Raw genomic sequence first — 15,179 nt, forward strand, 5'->3', positions numbered from 1 at the left:
TTTATCAACATATAGTAGTTTGAAACGAGGAACCATTTTAGTCGGGTAATAGTAGATATTCTATTAGAATTACAACAGAGGTTCAAGGACTTCGGAAACTTACTTTTGTCAGAAATATGTTTTTCAAAAAGAATCATAGGGAAAATATAGAATGGATTAAGCTTCAGAGCACAAAGTTCACCCCATAGCTGTAGGTGACAGGAAGTAGATCTAACAGATAGAACAAGGAATATAGTGAACCTAATAATTTTTGTATAGATCACCATTATTCACTTTAAATCAGTGATGTAATGGAGGGTATAAGGATCTGTATATGCTTAAGATTTGAAAAAAGTCGAGCTATACACTTACAAAATCTTCTAGCAATACGTCGCTGGTTAGTACGATAAAAACTTCTAAACTAAGCATCTACTAACATTGGATTAGAGAAAGTTTTATAGAATTCTTGTTGGGTATTATTTCAGAAAGATACTTCTGGGAACGACAAAAAATTGGGAGGATAATATAAAATAAATCAACTGAAAATGAGACACTACATGGTTTCTTGGTGTCCGATGTACTTGTATATTAATTTTGATGGTACACCAGCATGCGTGCACCCACAAATTTTTGTTCGGACAGGTCCAAGCTTTTTGGGGGCTCCAATCTACAAGCCAGGACGCCTAAACTCTTTCCAGCCTTAGAACAAAGTAAACGTAAACAAAGCGAAATGTATTACTCCGCGGCTCACACGTGCTTCTGCAGCGAGAGACGTAAACACCAAGGTTGTCTGCTTATTTACTGTCGTCGCATAATTTCCACAGTGTTAAGGCTACGGTTGGTTGGTAAATAATTAACGCACTGACACTATTTTGGAAATACTTTTTTTTTTTTTTTTGACAAGGCTTTCATTCCCATCCGTGGATGGGCGGGCCGCAGACGGTTATGCCGTCTCTATGGCCAGTGATTGAAGAAAAGGTGTGACGAATGTATAGGAGAAGGTTCTCAGGCTGTTATGCAATTAAGATGCATATACGTCATCTAATAAAAAGTTGTAGAAGTAAGTCGATGAGGGATGAGCATGGAGTGGTGCATAAATTGGAATGTGGGCGTGTTCAGACGGTGGAAGCTAAACTGCAGAGATATCCATGTGTGGGATCATGGATTGTGGATGTGGCCGTAGTGCTGATAGATACAGCGAAGTGGGTTGTGTGTCTCAGGCGAATAGTCCTGTTCGTAAATGGCCAGGAGATGATCGACAGGCGGGTATGCGTATCTGGGTTCCGTAGGTGTTTGGTCTAAGAGTTCGTTAAGTAGAGGATGGGCATTTGAAATGCGCTGAAAGATGTAGCGGCTGCGAAGGCGTCGGAGATGAGGAAGAAGTGTAGGCATAGTGGTGCGGCGGTAGACCTCGGCAGTAAGTGTTTGCTGCGGGAGAGAATATGCTCTGCGGAGTGCACGGCGTTCGAGGATTTGGAGGCGTGCATAAAAGTTGGTAGTCGCTGATAGCCAGGCAAGATGGCCGTGTGTCAGTGCCGGTCGGACGAAGACCTTATAGGTGTAGAGAAGTAATTTAGCGTTTAGACCCCACGTAGTGCCTTTGAGATGTCGAAGGAGATTAAGGCGACGGCGAATGTTTGCTTCCAACGTACGAAGGTGGGCGTTCCATGTGAGGTGTTTATCGAATGTTACACCAAGATATGTTAAGGTATCGTGGACCGGAAGACGAGAGTCCAAGAGGGTAATCGTGAGGCGCTCAGGATTACGAGTAGGGCAAAACTTATTCCTCTTGAGGCCAAATAAGGTCATCTGTGTTTTCGTTGGATTGAGTTTAAGCTTCCATTTGAGGCTCCAGGCAACAAGATTATCCAGCGCACGTTGAAGGATGTGATTAATTTGGTCAACGGAAGACCCAAGTGCGAGATACGCAGTATCATCGGCAAATTGGAGCATATGGACTGGAGGCGGAGGTTGAGGCATATCAGCAACATAGAGTAAATATAAGAGAGGTGAGAGCACGGAACCTTGGGGAACGCCAGCACGAAGTATAAAGGTTGGGGATTTGGTGTTATTAATCTGAATATAAGCTCGTCTATGGTGGAGAAACTGAGCTATTATCCGCACGTAGGGAAACGGCAGAAGGGAGGTAAGTTTGTAAATTAGTCCAGCGTGCCAAACAGTGTCGAAAGCCTTTTCGATATCAAGTGATACTAGGACTGACGGGAGGCGTTTGTTAAAATGATTGATCAGCAGGGAGGATAGTTTGACTAGTTGATCGTTAATGCCAAAGGAAGGTCGGAAACCAGCTTGTGTAGGTGGAATGATTGCCCTTTCTGTAATGTATGGCTGTAGACGCTTCATAAGTATACGTTCGAATGTTTTACTAAAAGCATTCGTGAGACTGATCGGCCGATAAGATGCCACTGAGGAGGGGTCTTTTTGCGGTTTCAAAAAGACCACTATCTTAGCAAGCCTCCACGCCGTAGGAAAATAGCCTGTTGCTAGTATTGTGGAGTACAGCTGAGCTAGTAAGACCAGAAAAACGGCAGGCGCATGGAGAAGTTGACGATAGGAGATATTGTCATTACCTGGTGCTGTATTGCGGCGGTATTTGAGGACCTCTAAGATTTCGGTTGAAGTAATGGGTGCCAGGAGTGGATCGTCGTCGGGTTGAGGGAGTTGAATGAAGTTCGGCGCAAATCGTGCTTGTTCCGGATCACCGACTGCAGTTATGTTCCGATCACTAGGATGAGTAAAGAGAGGTGAAGAGTGGGTGGTAAAAACCGCTTCAAAATGGTTGGCAAAGAGAGTGGCTTTCTCCAAGTCTGTAGTAGGGGCAGTGCCATTTGTTAGTAACGGATATTGAGGTCTATGCTTCTGGAATGTTAGTCGTTTGAAGAGGTTCCAGAATCGAGTTGGGTTGCGCTCATCACGGAGCTGGTTACAGGATAGTCGCCAGTTCAGCCGCTTCCGTGCAATAATATATTGTTTGGCCATGCGCTGGAATTGACGATGTAAGTGTAAGAAGTGACGATCATTGGTGCGGTGATATTCTGTCAAATATTGATCGGATCGTGCGAGGATATCTAACACTCCAGAAGGGAGATTTGGACGGCCCTTAGGTTGTGAGTATTTGGGAACGGAGCATGCAGTACTGTGGTTGATTGCGGTCTCAAGTGTAGCGCAAAGTTGATCGACGTTGGCAATGGAGTCCAATGTGGGAGTGAGGTTGCCGAGGTCGGTGGTGATAATCTCTTGATAACGATCCCAGTTTGCTGTAGTAAAGTTATATTTAGGAGTTGAAGTGATGTCATCAGTTTTTGGTATAGTCTGTGTGAGAGTCAGTAGGATCGGTAGATGGTCACTGCCCACAGAACCAAGAATTTCCACGGACGTCCGAGATAAAAGATTATTAGACACTATGGCTACATCAGGGGTAGTATTGCTAGCTGGTCGAGTGTGTTGAGGTAGGGGAAGAAGAGTATTATGGGTAGTTGCTAGGAAATCAGTAAATCGCTGTCGCTGTTCCGCAGTGCGAGAGGCGTAATTAATATCTGCTAGAAGTATATACGTACGGAAGTTCAAGTCAAGATAAGTAAGAAAATGGTACGGTAACGGCTGGGTAGAACGGACGTAAATAGTGGCAACTGTAATTGTAATAGATGGAAAATAGATGGTTTGGATCACATGTTCAGAGTAGCGTTTTGGATTAGGAGGTAGAATATGACGCCGTGGAATAGAATGTTTAACCGCTATAGCTGCTCCCCCACGAGCTAGATGGGCCGATAGATCTGCGCGTGTAAGATGATAGTGGGGAAAATAGTAACGTTCGCTGGATTTTAAGAAAGTTTCGTTAAGTAGGATACAATCAATGTTATGTGCAGCAGCCATGGTTTCTAAAAGGACTCGATTGATCCGTAAGGATCGGATGTTGGAAAACAGTAGTTTGATTGGCCGTTTCCCCTGCGTGCGAGTATTCATGGTGGAGTATCAGAATGGAAATGAAAGTAAGTTGAAAGCCCAGAGTAAGTAGCAGCCATATGGAGGTGGAAAATGTCATGGGCTGCTTTTGTGGCATGAGTGAGAATAGCTTCCCGTTGATAGGGAAAGGTATTCTGGAGAACGAGAGTGATAAATTGCAGCATGGTTTCGACTGTAGGTGGCGGTAGGAGTGAAGTTTGGGTGCCAGTAGAGACCTGGGTTGCCGGATGAATACGGAGAGGCACTACGGTTTCCGGTTTGTCGGGTAAAGGCTTCGGTTTCTGGGGGCATTGATACGAATAAGTAGTGTGAGGTCCACCACAGGTGTTGCAGTTAGCAGGTTGTTGTAAGTTAGGACAATTTTTCAGCTTATGGGCGCCTTTACAGTGTGGGCAGACGGATGGTAGGGTGCATTTGTTTGTAGGATGTGAATTATAGGCAAGACAATTTTCGCAGCGTAAGGAAAGTGGCGGTGGAGTACGTGACGCTTCCACCCTATGGTGGCAGCGGTAGATATAAACGCCATTCTGGAGAAGTTCGTCAATAAGCGTCTGGTCGTCTGTAAGTAGGCGCACCATGTAAGTTGGACCAGTAGCATTCTTAATACGTAAGGCTCGTGTTGGGTGGTAGCCGTCCTCTTTCAGTTCGTCCAAGATCTCTTTTTCCGTTAGGCTGGGATCTACACCACGAATCACCACGGATAATAAGGGTGTGCGACGTGGTGGCGGTGGTGTTTTCTCAGTGGGCGTTTTCAGAAGAGTAATCTTAGCATTGGTGCCAAACATAGCTGGTCCGACCTTGTAAATTAGATGGTCATATAAGCCAGGATTGGTTGCTTTTAGTAAGATGCCATTTTGGGTTTTGATTAGTTGCTGAAGATCAAGGCGTGTACAGTAGCGCATGAGCTGGAGGTACATTGGTTTGATGTTGAAATACTCTGGTTTTAAATTACTGAAGAGGATAGTAAAAATAGAAGTAGATGGTTGATCTATGATTATTGGCTCCTCAGCGGATGAGGTAGAAGCAGAAGCTACTGATGGTTGTGGCGGTTTAGGCTTCGGTGGACTGAGGAGAGCCTCAGTATATTTGAGCTTCTCGATGTGAGTCGGTGATCGGGAACGATCTCTATCTCGAACAGGAGAACCAAGAGAGACAGAAGATGCTCCAGAGGAGGTGCGTTCTCGTTCTCGTGGCCGTGGGCGACGATCCTGAGGTGGCCCCATAACAGTTGCAGGGAGAGTATGACGCCCGGATGTATTGTCGGTTGGATTAGGAGGTCTCGGCATGATCAGTAATGGAAAGGCGAGTGCGCTAACACCGAAGTGTTACGTTGCCAACTAGTGGATGTTAGTAAGTGCCTGGTGTTTCGCACACTAGAAGTGTAGCGCCCCACACAGGTATGAGTGGACTGGACAACCTCTGTTAGTACTAACAAAGCCCTGTCTATAAATGTGCGGCTCGGACCGTGAGGCCGATGTCGATTCTTGAAGAGAATCCTCCGCAAGATCAGATCTAACTAAGCGAATAACGAGTAGCCGAGATAATAGTACGACAATAGGCCAATAGATGGCTATAGTCGCCAGGTGAGTATGGAAATACGTATTTTCTTAAATCCTTATATAAGCGATATTACCGCTGTTCCTGTGTCCTCTTTTGTGTTTTATAACACGAGACGAAAATGGATTATTGTCACACATAGTCGCCATGAAACTCTGCATTTTGCTATAAATCTAAATGAGTGGAGTAGGCGCGCGAACGCATACGCATGCGCAGTAAATACTATATGTCCAAATACGCGTGAGATTGAAATAAAGCTACATCTGTTGTTAAATATTATATATATTGCGTTTATTATTACAAAATGCAGGATAAATTCAGATATATTTATTTGAAATTATTATTTTAGTAGGGATTATATTGCGGTAGGATACTAGCGCAGTGAGTCCAATAACCAATCACTGGTCATCGACCTACTAGTAGTCAGGTGGGTTTTTTTTACATCTACTTTTTTTCTAAGGCTGGAAAGAGAATATGTACTATTGAACAGATATTATTCTGCATCCGAAAAGAAAAGACGATAAGTAATTGTAAAGTACTTCAACCTATATTTTCAGGAAAAAATAATAGAAATAGATTGTTTTTATAAGAGAAAAAGTGCAGATGAGATCTAATATCAATTTTTTATGCTATATCCATCATATTTGTTGAACAAGTACACAGCAAAAAATGAGATGTTGAAATAACACAAAATGACTGCCACTTTAGCGTGTTACTTGTGTGTCAATTCAACACCAAGATTTTTTTTTTTTTTTTTTTTTTTTTTTTTTTTTTTTTTTTTACCGGCTAGCCAAAGTGGCTAGCAACCTTTAAGAGGGTTATGCTCTGTGTGAGGTGAGTGAAGAAAAGGACTTTAGGTGCAGAGGACAATGAGTGGTCTATGTGCTTTATTGAAATTATTAATATCAAATGTTACAATAAATAATAAAAAACAAAATGAAAATAGCAAAAATAAAATGAAAATAGCAAAACAATAAAATGAAAATAACAAATCTGGATGTAAGGAATTTTGATCCTTGCCATTATGAAAGGGATGAAACATACATACATATAAAGCAAGTGTTAACTATAACAAAAAACTAATGTAAATGGAAAGATTCAATAACGATATACAAGAAAAAATGGGAAAAATGAAAAAGTAATGGAAATTTGATAAGCTTATAATGAAGATGAAGAATGAGGCGAGGTGCAAAGCACAGGACAACACGTGGGTTTTGTTACTCAAACAAATGGAACTATCTTCTGCCTAGGGGCATCTCTAGGCGATGATGAGAACAGGGGGAGCCCAAGTGAGTAGACAAAGGTAATAACTGTGCAGAAAGATATTTCGCAAAGCTTTGCTCATATTAAACGATAAATACCAATTCAAATTCTCTCAGATAGTAAGTAGTTATTTCCGATATGCTCGGAAGGCGATGCCTTGGTGCTGAATTAACATACGAGTAACACGCCAAAGTGGTAGTCATTTTGTGTTGTTTCAACAGCCAGTGATGCCAACCTGTGGGAAAATCCCATATCGTGGGAGTTTTTGACCTTATTTTCTCGGAAAGTGATAATAAGCAGCATATATGGGATTTTTCGAGAAGACCGAAATTTACGGCTTATTCATTTAGATATTGTAAAAAGTGACTAACACAAACAAATTAATTTTTAATATTACAGCATACTCTTAATTAGTATAACGTGGGAAATTCACACGTAAAATGGGATTTTTTTGCCTCTCGACATGGGATTTCATATTGTTTCAGGTTGGCATCACTGTCAACAGCTCATTTTTTCACAGTTTATAGTTTTATTGTGAAAGTGTAGAAATATATGTTGAGTAATGAAGTTTTGTGAGTAAAGACTCGGTGACCCCCAGGCCCGTATCCAAGGGGTCTAGGGGGGACGGGCCCCCATTAAATTTTGGCTGCCCCCCCTAAAATTTTCACGGTAGACTGGCAAATGAATTATAATATGGTGATGAACTATAATATGGTTGCATCGGCCCCCCTAACTTCAGCCGGGCCCCCCTACATTTTTGGGCTGGCTACAGTCCTGGTGACCCTCGTGGGTGCACCCCTGTACGCCAATAAAAAGGTTCAGTACTCCTACCCTATACAATTTAGCGGGTAAAATTAACTATTCATTTAAATATTTTGTGTTTTATAATAGTATACACTCACGTCCAAAATGATTGTGGCTAGCATATCTATAACTATCTTCTTGTAAGAATATAATTGGACAATGATTTTGCTGGGTACTTTTAATACTCATACTATGTGTATAATCGGGATATGTATATTTGAGTAAATTTCATAGGAAAAGAATTATAAATACCAAAATTAGAATGAGTAAAACCAAATGTTGCTAAATGGACAAGAAAGTTTTATTTTCGTTTTATTCTTCTTATTTGCTGCTTTGTTGACATGAAATTTACCATATACATGTTTTTGCTAATTATACACATACTAACATTGCAAAAAAATACCGGGCGAATTCATCAAATTATATTCCTATAACAACAGATTTATAGACATGCGACAATAATTTTGGACATAAGTGTACATGCAATAATTGTGTTTTGAAACTTTGACATATGTAGTCCTTCCGACTTCAGGGGCACCACGACAGATGGATTAAATATATTGAATCTATTTAAGATTTTACTATTGTTGATATGACTTTTGTAGGAAATAAAGGTATTGGAAGAAAGTGTTTATTCCTTTAACTCTCCGTTCCGTCAACGAAATCGCTAACATGTGGTCAACGTAACATCATTTGCAGAGTTCGCGATATCTTTTAGCACATTCACATATAAAGATTCTTGTTTCCTGCGATTATGCGTGTATTTCTGCGCTGCCATCTGTTGAAGAATTACAGAACTAGTCTCTATTATTTGATACCACCTCGTACATAATATCAAGAAAGAAGATAATATTATTAAATAAATTACGTAAAAATATTGGAAATATTAAAAATATAAGTAAGTGATAATAAGCATTATTTAATATATATATATAAAACTAACTCTATGGCCTATGGAACTCGGAGGTTCAGTGCCGCGTTCACAAAAGCTCTCCACTGACTTCTATCCTTAGCTAATTACATCCAGTTTCTACTTTGTATTCCTATCTCTGCGAGATCCATCTTAATATTATCCTCCCATCTGAGCCTAGGTCTTCCTAATGGTCGTTTTCCTATGGGTCTACCAGTCAAGACTTTGAAAGCGTTTCTACTTTCTTCCATTCTAGCTACATGACCTGCCCACCTAAGCCTCCTAGACTTGACGACCCTAACAATGTTGGGTAAACCGTATAAACTATGTAGTTCCTCGTTATGAAGCTTCCGCCATTCCCCATTCCCGTTCCTCTTGGGTCCGAATATTCTTCTCAGGATCCTGTTCTCAAATACTTTCAGACTATGTTCTTCCCTCAGAGTAAGCGACCATGTTTCGCAACCATACAGAACAACAGGCATGATTATCGTTTTATATATTTTAAGCTTCAAATTCCTCGACAGAATTCGCGACGACAAGAGATTTTGAACCGAGTAGTAACATGAATTCCCTGCTTTTAGTCGACATTTAATTTCTTCGTGAATATGATTTTCGTCTGTTAATATTGATCCTAAATATTTGAAAGTATCCACTTTATCAAAAGCATTATTTAATATTTTAACGCCTCCACAATTTGCCGTATTACGGTCCCGACACACTTCCATGTATTTAGTTTTCTCTGCATTTACTACTAAACCCATGTCCCTGCAAGCGTTTAATAAGATCTCTGCATTTATTTCTACTGTTCTCCTATCCTCCCCTATTAAATTTACATCATCAGCATATGCCATAACCTGGTGAATGCCGTTATGCAATAACTCGTATGATGTATATATATGAACAATATAGCGCTTAAAACCAGAAAAAAAATCATCTATGAATTTTTTTCAAGCCTTTAGTGAGCCATAGAGAAGTATAGTGGGTATGTCCTGGGGGTCCAGACCTCCCCGAAAATTCTGACTTTTCTGAAAATTTAATCCAATTTTAGCAGTTATTTTACAAATCTATATTATAGAATTGAAAGTGACTATGTTTGTGACTCTTAATTTCTTGAACCACCGAACCGATCTCGATCAAATTTTTAACGTAGTTGGGATTCAGGCATGGGAGTGTTTTTATCTATTTACTTTGACGGTAAAACTTCTGAGAGGGGGAGGAAGTTGTATTTATTTGTATAAAAAATAAATACAACTTAATAAATCTTGAATCACCCGACCGATCTCGATCAAATTTTCAACATAGATGAGGTTCAGACCTGGAATGGTTTTTATCATATTACTTTGACGATGCAACGTAACGGAGGGTGAAGAGCAGAGACATTTAGAAATGATTCAAATGATCGATATTAGTGCCAAATCCATATTTTTTGGGATCACTGAGACGAACAGTGACACTTCCCCAAATTCAGCCCCACAAATTGGGAGAGGGGGCAGATATATAATAATGATTGAAAATGACCGATATTAGTGTCGAAGCCGTAGTTTTCGGGGTCACTGAAATGAACAGTGATACTTCCGACGCCATTTAAATCCATGCCGCTGAAAACAAAAATAGCACTTTCACGTGCCACAAAAAACAAAAATAGCACTTTCACGGGTACCAAACACATGAGATAAGGAATTGTGCATTTAAATTTTTATTTTAACCCAGCCAAGCGGATAGTCGACGCCAGTTTTAATATAATTATATAATTTGTCCTTGTATTGAATTTGGATTCTATCTAAAAGCTGTGAACTCCTCTTCCCCCGAAATAAATTTCTGCATACGCACCTGACGAACTAAATAAATTAGTACTTAATATAAAATTAGTTTGGATTTTAATTTTATGAGCCATTAATTTGTTTGGCTTGGCACAGACGCCAAACATCATTATAGATAGTAGTAATGAAATATTTTATGGTTTTTAGCGCTTTATTATTATTATTATTATTATTATTATTATTATTTTAGCAATTTTGTTGAATGGGAAAAAAGGAAAAAAATGATAACAGACGAGGCACATGGCACCATCGGCCACCATCTTGAAATGGCGGGAACTTTTTCCAATGGGAACCTATATGTGATACATCAAATGGGATTGTAATTTTCCCAGAAATTTAGTGGTGAAATGATTTTGTCTCTAGGACCAACCGTTGCAAAGTGTTAACCGATTTTCTGCACGTACTTGGAGATAACACGGCGGGTAATGTTTGGCCCACTGACCAATGTTACAGCAATTGTTCAATGTACCGTCTCTCCTGAGAAATCGTTAAATATACCCATTGCTGTCAGTCATGCATTACCTTACCCAGCATGTCCTCAGGAATGCTGGCACACCATCAATAATCCTACTTTGAAGGTGGTTATTGTCCCTGATCTTGGTAGCATACACAACGAATTTCACGTAGCTCCATAGAAAAAATCAAATGGAGTTAGGTGTGGAGAACGCGCTGGCCATTCCACAACTCCACGCCGACCTATCCATCTCTGTGGGAATTGCTAATCAAGGTACTCACAAACGCATAATCCGAAACAAAATGGTACCCCTTCATATTGATAGAACAAAGGGAAAGAGCCATCTTCTAATGCGACGGACAGTAGAATCTCCTCCTCAAATGTGTTACGGTAGGTAATTACATTTAAATTGCCCTCGATGAAAAATGAGTCCACCACACTGGTACTTCAAACACTGCACAACACCATCATTTTGTCAGAGCCAACGACCCGTGAATCGTCGTACCAGTGTGGAGATTTGTTCCGCAGCCCACTCACAGAATTTCGACTCGGCAGTTTGGATCATCCTCGGTTAGATGTTGGAATAGCTGTAATTTGTATGGGTGCCACTTAGGCACAGATACGATTCGAAGGATGGACATACGTGCATGCACCACATTCTTGGGATAGGTGACGGGTACTGGTGGTGGGACTTTTTGCGTATGATGTCAACACAGCAATGGATGTAGCTTCATCCGTCGCTGTGAGTGGCTGCCTGATTTTGGATTCTTTCCCACCGACCCGGTTTCCTTAAATTTCACTATAACTTTCCAGCCTGCACTATGGGAAATGGACTTGCGTTCTGTGTGACGAGTGTTGAAATCGTCTGCGATCCCCTGAGATCAACACGATCTCTATCCACTCATCCCTTGTTAGTGCTATTCTGTGTTACGCCACCTGAAACAAAAGAAAATTGGTTAAAACTTTACGACGGTTGGTCGTAGAGCCAAAAACACTTCACCACTGGATTCCTGGAAAAATTTCTGTCCTATTTGATGTATCACACGATAGGGTTCGAACGATAACATAACGTAAAGGAAACAGAAGGTGACTATATAAACCACGCAATAACTCGTCAGATGCGATGGTGATTCTATAAATAATGTAATTATTCTTTTAAAGGAGTTGGTTTACCTAAACCATTTATATATTTATGCTGTCCATCCCTCTGTATGTTCAAGAAACAAGAAACCTCATGAACTAACTGATCTATCATCACCAAATTTGATCAGGATGTAGGATCAGGATGTTAGGAATTGAGTTTGTTTTTGAACGTGACATTGAAATCGGAAGTTGTAGACATTAACCATTTCCAGTTTTTAGATTGATCGCTATATTGCAAAAGCAATAATAGATAGAGAGAATAGAAAATTAATTGAAATGGAATCTTTCACTTTTAAAGTACCTCGATTATGCCTTTTAGGCTAAGAGAGACGATGATTAAAGTACCTCGATTATGCCTTTTAGGCTAAGAGAAACGATGATTAAAGTACCTCGATTATGCCTTTTAGGCTAAGAGAGACGATGGTTAAAGTACCTCGATTATGCCTTTTAGGCTAAGAGAGACGATGATTAAAGTACCTCGATTATGCCTTTTAGGCTAAGAGAAACGATGATTAAAGTACCTCGATTATGCCTTTTAGGCTAAGAGAGACGATGATTAAAGTACCTCGATTATGCCTTTTAGGCTAAGAGAAACGATGATTAAAGTACCTCGATTATGCCTTTTAGGCTAAGAGAGACGATGACTAACCCTTTAACCGCCATGAGGCATCAACGCTATGCCTCATGTTTTTGTAAATTTTTGCCGCGTGGCACTCATTGATGCCTCACGTTGATTCCTTTCGTATGATGTATGGTATCACGAAAGCCCACGAGAATCGTGTAAAGTTTTGAAATCAAAATTACGTTGTGGCCCCAGATAATAGAATTTTTGCTAATACATTGTGGCAGTTAAAGGGTTAAGGCAAGTGGATGGTGGTGGAATAATTGGTGGAATGGAAAAATGGGAGGAAACGGGAGCAGCCGAGAAAACCCATGGACACGATGGTGTTCATCACAAAATTACTTGTCCGGGGATCGAACCAGGGAAATCACGCACCAATGAGCCAGCGTGCCCCCATAGCAGGGGCGGATCCAGGGGGTGATCGCCAACCCCAGAAGAGGAAACTTTCTTATTTTATATATAAATAAAACCCATCCCAGAGTTTGGAGATCTTAAAAGTAACTCTTATAAGTAGCAGTATTACAACCCACCGCCCCCCATAAGTCTTTCCTGGATCCGCCCCTGCCCCATATAGAGAGGAGAGAATGTTGTTTCTCCAATCAATTAAGCATCCAGAAATACATTACCACTCCATCCATAACTCTCTACTGAAACCGGAAGTGGTAGAATGTATTAAAACTTCCGGATTCAATATTGGCCTACATAGAACAAACGCAATAGCAGATAGCAAGAAGTTTTTCTTAGAATCAATTTAGCATTCTATGAATAGTTACCATCTTCTCTCTTAATCCTCTATTCAAAACGGAAGTGGGGGAAACCAAACACTCGTTTTTTAAAACGGTGAATCGTTATAGAATAAAGATAGTAATAGACAGGGAGAAGCGGTTTTCTGTAATCAGTTAAACACCTCAACAAGATATTCCATCTGTACTCTAATCTGTCTATTAAATTCTGAAGTACTATAAATCTACTACCACTCTCGGTTTAAATAATTCAAAAAAATATCGCTCCATACGGACTAAATTTCTTCACGTAATGTATACGTGAATCTACCAGGTGTTTATTTACATGTCTTTTTTTTTTTCGGTTTCTCTTTACAAACCTTCAATGTAGCCTCCTAGCTTCTCAATGACTGAGTCCCAACGTCCAATAAGCTTCAGTATTCCATCCAATACGCCATTTTGGTTCATTTTCCAAATAACTCCCCTTAACGGGGAAAGAGGTTTTCTACAGATGGAAAAGGATGTCTGTGTATAGGTTGTTTCAACTTTGGAAATAGACCAAGGCTTGGTGAACTCGTGTCCGTGGTTTATGGTGCAAGAGGTAATACATTCGAAACATATTCGAAAATGAAATGAAATGAAATCTTTAAGTTTTACGCCCCACGTTTTATGCCAGTTAGGCTAAAGGAGATGGTGATGATGAGAGATGAGTGAAATGAAGAAAGTGGGAGGAAACGGGAGAACACCGAGAAAACCCACGAGCACGGTGTTTGTGCACCACAAAGTCCACACGACGCGAGCTGGGATGGAACCAGGGATCCCAAGCACCGGAGGTGAACGCTCTACCACTGAGCCACCGCACCCCCTCGAAACATATTCGACACGTCATTCCCAAAGTGCGGGCGAGCGTTGTCACGGGCAATGAGTTCCCCACCTTCAAGCAACTGAGACTTTGTTTCCTGCCTTTTTCTGCACAGTTTTTGGAAGAAGTAGCGATTGTATACTGCTGTGAAACTTCTTTCAGGTGGAGTTCTGTTTTTTTTTTTTTTTTTTTTTTTTTTTTTTTTTTTTTTTTTATGATGATTCCTTGGTAATCATAAGCAAAAATAACGTGTTTGACCTTTTATTGTGTTCCTCATTCATCGGTTGATTTCAACCTTTCTGGTTTTGCATCATTGTTTACGCTCATAGAACAATTACAAAAATGAGAGTCCATGGAGAATTTGTGTTAAGAGCATGACATACTAAAATTAAGACAACATTTACCATTTTTCTTTTGCTTGTTTTTCATGAGTGAAAGGAGATAATGAAATGTAACTTATCACAATCATAGATAATGCTATTCTACAACAGAAAATATGAGCCTGAAGAATTGTCAGTGTTGCTATCGATAGAAATTGCAGTGTTGCCAGAATAACATTTTCCCAAAAATCTACGTTCAGGCAGCGACTAGAGAAATGAAGTCAACTGTATTTGATTAACTATCAAGTTGTCTTGGAATCCTGAGAACTACTTTTTAAATAATAGTTGTATTTAGTTTGTAATTTGTAATAAACAAAATAGTTTTAACAAACAGATATTAAATTTAAATAATAGTGTTATTTAAAATTTAGTTCACAGGATACAAAAACAACACGAAACGTAATCAAATGCAGTTGAGTTCGTTCCTGTAGTCGGTGCCTTAACTTAGATTTTTGAGGAAAATATTATTCTGGCAACAGTGTAAATTCTATAAATGGCAACACTGAAAAATTTTCAGGTTCTTATATTCTGATGTAGAATAACATTATCTATTATTGTGGTAAATTGCATTTCAGTATCGCCTTTCACTAATGAAAAACAAACAAAATAAAATTGGTAAATTTTGAATTATCTTTAGTGTCAGGCTCTGAGGGTCCACTGTTTATGCAAATTTGACGTAAAG

At 39.9% G+C, this 15,179-nt stretch overlaps 1 protein-coding gene across 1 annotated transcript in view; it reads right to left on the minus strand.

Moving 5' to 3' along the window:
• Nucleotides 1-15,179, minus strand: part of LOC145672905 (cytochrome P450 4C1-like) — a 323,535-nt gene that overhangs the window by 21,011 nt on the left and 287,345 nt on the right. The window lies entirely within an intron of this gene.

Source organism: Thermobia domestica, chromosome 16 (genome assembly GCF_964235325.1).
Source record: "Thermobia domestica chromosome 16, izTheDome1.hap1.1, whole genome shotgun sequence".
Taxonomy (NCBI): Eukaryota; Metazoa; Arthropoda; class Insecta; order Zygentoma; family Lepismatidae; genus Thermobia; species Thermobia domestica.